Source organism: Chiloscyllium punctatum, chromosome 23, assembly GCF_047496795.1.
Source record: "Chiloscyllium punctatum isolate Juve2018m chromosome 23, sChiPun1.3, whole genome shotgun sequence".
NCBI classification, from domain to species: Eukaryota; Metazoa; Chordata; class Chondrichthyes; order Orectolobiformes; family Hemiscylliidae; genus Chiloscyllium; species Chiloscyllium punctatum.
The window spans coordinates 92,753,897-92,760,320 of NC_092761.1; positions in this window are offsets into that span (position 1 = coordinate 92,753,897).

Here is a 6,424-nt window from a genome sequence, read left to right on the forward strand (position 1 = left end):
TGGTGAGTTTACAAAGGCAAAAGTCCAGAATCATGACGTCAACTATTTGCCAAATTAACAAAAGACAAACAGCTCGCTGAAACACTTCCAGAGGCTGCACTCATAGGGTTAGTGTTACAGATAGAAACTGTCGACTTTCGGAATTAGTTAAAGGGAGGAGCAGTAAACAGCACTGAACCAAATAATTCCTGGTAGAATTACTGCTCTTTCTGTTCAGCAAATGCATTCCATCTGCTACTCTGCAAACACTCTCTAACTCACTCTCAGGAATTTGAAATTCTATATAAGAGGCACTCACCCAACCCCAAACTGAAAATCTCAATTAGATTCCAGTCTGTAACTCAAACTTGGGTATCTGTTATTCTGTATTTAAAAACCCTGAATCCCTCAATTAGATTCCAGTCTGTAACTTCCTCCTGGGTATCTGTTACTCTATATATATATCACCGAACCCCTCGGATAGATTCCAGTCTGTAAGTCACTCGGGTATCTGTTATTTTATTTGTAAAACTTCAACCTGTCCATTTGTTTTTCACTGGTAGATACGCTGCCTTTGTTCTCCTTTCACTGTGTTTCATATTTCTTTCTGCTAAATCTGTTGGTATGTGGCTCAGTAATGACAGGAAATGCCTCCATCCCAGTTGATTGCTGAAATAAGCTCCATTTCACTCAGCATAGTTTCCCCATCTGTATCTGGCTGCACATCTGACAACTAATGAGCCTGGGCAGTGCCCAGTTACACGTGGGATCCCATTACACAAGAAACCAAAGATAACAGCATCAGAGAAGGTTAAAGTCCCAGAAAAACACAAGCAACAGTTGTGTCAGCATTAGAAGGAAGTTAAACATTACTTACATTTTTGGACATTTGAATAAACCATCCATGTATAAAATCTTCTGTTTTACCAACCCAAATTGTTTTGTTGTTTCACATTTATAAACAGAAGTGCAAAGAAGGCTATTCAGCCCATCATGTCTCGAGCAGTACCAGTTTTTTTTCAACTCTTGTTCTAATTTCTCCCAATGCAACATGACATCCCAATTCCTCCTGTTAAGCGTGCCAAATATCTTCTTCACTATCCTATCTACTGTGACTCCACTTTCAAGGAACTATGAACCTGCACTTCATGGCCTCTTTGTTCGGCAACACTCCCCAGGACCTTACCATTAAGTGGATAAGTCTTGCCCTAATTTGTCTTTCAAAAATGCACCATCTCACACTTATCCAACATAAATTCCATCTGTCACTCCTCAACTTATTGGCCTATCTGATCAAGATCCCACTGTAGTCTAAAGTAACCTTCTTCACTGTCTACTACCCCTCCAATTTTGGAGTCATCTGTAAACTTACTAACTATAACTCCTATATTCATATCTAAATCATTTATATAAATGACGAAAAGGAGCGGACCCAGTACTGATCCAGCACTTCACCGAATGAAAAGAAAAGCCAGAATGGTGGATGGGAGAGGATGACGGCTGTCTGTGCTGCTACATTTTTTTGATGTTTTGTTTTTCAGTGCTGGAGCTGATTTCCTCACTTTCTTGGAGCAGTAATTTCTGTTTCTAAATGTTTTAGCATTATTTTTGGGACTTTTAAAAAAAGAAATCAAAAACAATGATACTTTAAATCGGAAGAAACAGAGAACAGGAGACCAAACTTTGGGGACCACGTGGTACGGTTGGAGACTGAAGAATTCCAAAGGGCTTGAGATATTGATAAACAACCAGGAAGTGCTGGAAGCTGGTACAATTACAACATTTAAAAAGCATCTGGGTGGGTACATGAATAGGAAGGGTTTGGAGGGATAAGGGCCAAATGCTGGCAAGTGGGACTAGATCAATTTAGGAAATCTGGTCAGCAGAACCAGAGGATCTGCTCTGTGCTGTTTGACTCTATATCGTCACAGTGTATGGAAAAAGCACATAAATACAGCTTAGAGGTAGATAATGAGCCATTATCTGGAATAGAGAGTAGGCTCAATGGGGCTGAATCATCTCCTGCTCCTATGATCCTAGTTTCTGGTGAGAAAAGTCTAACTCTGATATTAAAGAGATGTTCTAGATTCTGTCATCGGCTGCAAACATCTTTCTCTATTTACTAATGTTGATATTTTCTGAGGATTTTGTATCTGAAATAGGAAATAAAGAATAGGGAAATAATTGAAGAGTATAACAGGAAATGGTGGGAGGCATTAGAGCAGGAAAGAAAGCTGTTAACCCCCACCCAGGTGACTCTCTCTCCCTCCCTCCCGCCCTCCCTCCACCCCAAGTGATCCTTCTGGGCCCTCTCAGGTGAATGTCTATCCGCTCCCCCCCCCCTCCCCCTCCCCCCAGGTGACTCTGTTTCTCCCCTACCCCCAGGTGACTCTGTTTCTCCCCCCCCCCAGGTGACTCTGTTTCTCCCCTACCCCCAGGTGACTCTGTTTCTCCCCCCCCCCCAGGTGACTCTGTTTCTCCCCTACCCCCAGGTGACTCTGTTTCTCCCCCCCCCCAGGTGACTCTGTTTCTCCCCCCCCCCAGGTGACTCTGTTTCTCCCCTACCCCCAGGTGAATGCCTATCTCCGCCTCCGAGCTTACTTTCACAATCAGGACTCCCGCCCACCTTCTGAGGACCCCTTCGCCCACCTCCAACACACTGCATCCACCTGGACACCCCGCGCTGGCCTATTACCCGCCCTCAATCTCTTCATTTCCAACTGCCGCCAGGACATTAACCTCCTCAACCTGTCTACCCCACTCCCCCACTCCAACCTCACAACGCGCAGCCCTCCAATCCCTCTGCTCCAATCCCAACCTCACCATCAAGCCAGCGGATAAAGGGGGCGCAGTGGTAGTCTGGCGCACTGACCTCGACACCACTGAAGCCAGACGCCAACTCGAGGACACCGCCTCCTACCGCCCCCTCGACCATGACCCCACCCCCCATCACCAAGAAAAAGGCCTCCATTCCTGATGAAGGGCTTTTGCACAAAATGTCGATTTTCCTGCTCCTCGGATGCTACCTGACCTGTTGTGCTTTTCCAGCACCACTCTAATCTAGAATGCCTATCTCTCCCCTCCCCCTCCCCAGGTGAATCTCTCCCCTCCCTCACCCCCACCCCCTCCCCCAGGTGAGTGTCTATCTGCCCCTCCCCCAGGTGAGTGTCTATCTCCCCCTCCCCCAAGGTCGGACTCTCCCTGACCCCCCACCCCCAGGTTAGTCTCGACCCTCCCCCCCCCGAGGTGAGTCTGTCTCCTCCCCTCCCCCCAGGTGAGGCTCTTCCCCTCCCCCTCCCCAGGTGAGGCTCCTCCCCTCCCCCCCAAGTGAATCTCTCCCCTCCCCCTATCCCCAGGTGAGTCTCTCCCCTCCTCCTCCCCAACCCCATCCCCAGGGAAGTATCTCCCCTCCCCCCCTCCCCAGGTGAGTCTCTCCCCTCCCCCTTCCCTGGGTGAGGCTCCTCCCCTCCCCCCAGGTGAGTCTATCCCCTCCCTTCCCTAGGTGAGTCTCTCCCCTCCCTTCCCCCCACAGGTGAGTCTCTCCCCTCCCTTCCCTCCCCCCCTCCCCAGATGAGTCTCTCCCCTCCCCCTCCCCTGGGTGAGGCTCCTCCCCTCCCCACCAGGTGAGTCTCACCCCTCCCCCTCCCCATGCCCAGGCGAGTCTCTCCTTTCCCCCCCCCAGGTGAGTCTCTCCCGTCCCCCCCAGGTGAGTCTCTCTACTCCCCCTCCCCCAGGTGAAGCTCCTCCCCTCCTCCCAGGTGAGTCTCAGCCCTCCCCCTGCCCAGATGTGTCTCTCCTGTTCTGCCCCAGGTGTGCCTCACCCCTCCCCCTCCCCATGCCCAGGTGAGTCTCCTCTCTCCCCTCCCCAGGTGAGTCCCTCCCCTCCCCACCCCAGGTGAGTCTCTCCCATCCTCTCCCCAAGTGAGTCTTGTCTCTCCCCTCCCCTCCCCAGGTGAGTCTCCCCCCTTCCCTCCCCAGGTGAGTCTCCCCCCTTCCCTCCCCAGGTGAGTCTCCCCCCTTCCCTCCCCAGGTGAGTCTCCCCCTTCCCTCCCCAGGTGAGTCTCTCCCCTCCTCCTCCCCAGGTGAATCTCTTCCCTCCCCTCCCCTCCCCATGCCCAGGTGAGTCTCTCCCCTCCCCTCCAGGTGTGTCTCTCCCCTCCCCCTAGGTGAGTCTCTCACCTCCCCCTCCCCAGGTGAGTCTCTCCCCTCCCCCCCAGGTGAGTCTACCCCCTTCCCCCCTCCCCCCTCCCCAGGAGGTGAGTCTCTCCCCTCCCCTCCCCTGGTGAGTCTCTCCCCTCCCCTCCCCTCCAGGTGTGTCTCTCCCCTCCCCCCCGCAGGTGAGTCTCTCACCTTCCCCATCCCAGGTGAGTCTCTCCCCTCCCCTCCCGTCCCCTCCCCAGGTGAGTCCCTCCCCTCCCCTCCCCAGGTGAGTCCCTCCCCTCCCCTCCCATCCAGGTTTGTCTCTCCCCTCCCCCCCAGGTGAGTCTCTCCCCTCCCCCCCCAGGTGAGTCTCTCACCTTCCCCTCCCCAGGTGAGTCCCTCCCCTCCCCAGGTGAGTCCCTCCCCTCCCCTCCCCAGGTGAGTCCCTCCCCTCCCCTCCCCAGGTGAGTCCCTCCCCTCCCCTCCCATCCAGGTTTGTCTCTCCCCTCCCCCCCAGGTGAGTCTCTCCCCTCCCCCCCTCCCCAGGTGAGTCTCTCCCCTCCCCCCCTCCCCAGGTGAGTCTCTCCCCCTCCCCCCCTCCCCAGGTGAGTCTCTCCCCCTCCCCCCCCCGGGTGAGTCTCTCCCCCCCCCCAGGTGAGTCTCTCCCCTCCCCCCCCAGGTGAGTCTCTCCCCTCCCCCCCCAGGTGAGTCCCTCCCCTCCCCACCCCCCCAGGTGAGTCCCTTCCCTCCCCACCCCACCCCAATCCCCCCCAAGTGAGTCTCCCCCCTCCCCCCCAAGTGAGTCTCCCCCCTCCCCCCCCTCTCCCCCCCCAAGTGAGTCTCCCCCCTCCCCCCTCCCCCAGGTGAGTCTCCCCCCTCCCCCCCCAGGTGAGTCTCCCCCCTCCCCCCCCCCAGGTGAGTCTCCCCCTCCCCCCCCCAGGTGAGTCTCCCCCCTCCCCCCCCCCAGGTGAGTCTCCCCCCTCCCCCCCCCTCAGGTGAGTCTCTCCCCTCCCCCCCCCGGTGAGTCTCCCCCCTGCCCCCCCCAGGTGAGTCTCTCCCCTCCCCCCTCCCCCCCCCCGGTGAGTCTCTCCCCTCCCCCTCCCCCCCCCCCGGTGAGTCTCTCCCCTCCCCCCTCACCCCCCAGGTGAGTCTCTCCCCTCCCCCCACCCCCCCAGGTGAGTCTCTCCCTTCCCCCTCCCCCCTCCCCCCCAGGTGAGTCTCTCCCCTCCCCCCACCCCTTCCAGGTGAGTCTCTCCCCTCCCCCCTCCCCCCAGGTGAGTCTCTCCCCTCCCCCCTCCCCCCCCCGGTGAGTCTCTCCCCTCCCCCCTCCCCCCTCCCCCCCCAGGTGAGTCTCTCCCCTCCCCTACCCCCCCGGTGAGTCTCTCCCCTCCCCCCACCCCCCCCCGGTGAGTCTCTCCCCTCCCCCTCCCCCCCCAGGTGAGTCTCTCCCCTCCCCCCCCCAGGTGAGTCTCTCCCCCCCCGATCCCCCCAGGTGAGTCTCTCCCCCCCCCCTCCAGGTGAGTCTCTCCCCCCCCCTCCAGGTGAGTCTCTCCCCCCCCCCAGGTGAGTCTCTCCCCCCCCCCTCCAGGTGAGTCTCTCCCCCCCCCTCCAGGTGAGTCTCTCCCCTCCCCCCTCCAGGTGAGTCTCTCCCCTCCCCCCCTCCAGGTGAGTCTCTCCCCTCCCCCCCTCCAGGTGAGTCTCTCCCCTCCCCCCCCAGGTGAGTCTCTCCCCTCCCCCCCCCCAGGTGAGTCTCTCCCCCCCTCCCCCCTCCGGGTGAGGCTCCTCCCCCCCTCCCCCCTCCAGGTGAGGCTCCTCCCCCCCCTCCCCCCCCCCCTCCAGGTGAGGCTCCTCCCCCCTCCCCCCTCCAGGTGAGGCTCCTCCCCCCCTACCCCCTCCAGGTGAGTCTCCTCCCCCCCTCCCCCCTCCAGGTGAGTCTCCCCCCCCCTCCAGGTGAGTCTCTCCCCCCCCTCCAGGTGAGTCTTTCCCCCCCCTCCAGGTGAGTCTCTCCCCCCCCCTCCAGGTGAGTCTCTCCCCCCCCCTCCAGGTGAGTCTCTCCCCTCCCCCCCCCAGGTGAGTCTCTCCCCCCCCCCCAGGTGAGTCTCTCCCCCCCCTCCAGGTGAGTCTCTCCCCTCCCCCCCCTCCAGGTGAGTCTCTCCCCTCCCCCCCCCCAGGTGAGTCTCTCCCCCTCCCCCCCCCCAGGTGAGTCTCTCCCCCCCCCCAGGTGAGTCTCTCCCCCCCCCTCCAGGTGAGTCTCTCCCCCCCCCCTCCAGGTGAGTCTCTCCCCCCCCCTCCAGGTGAGTCTCTC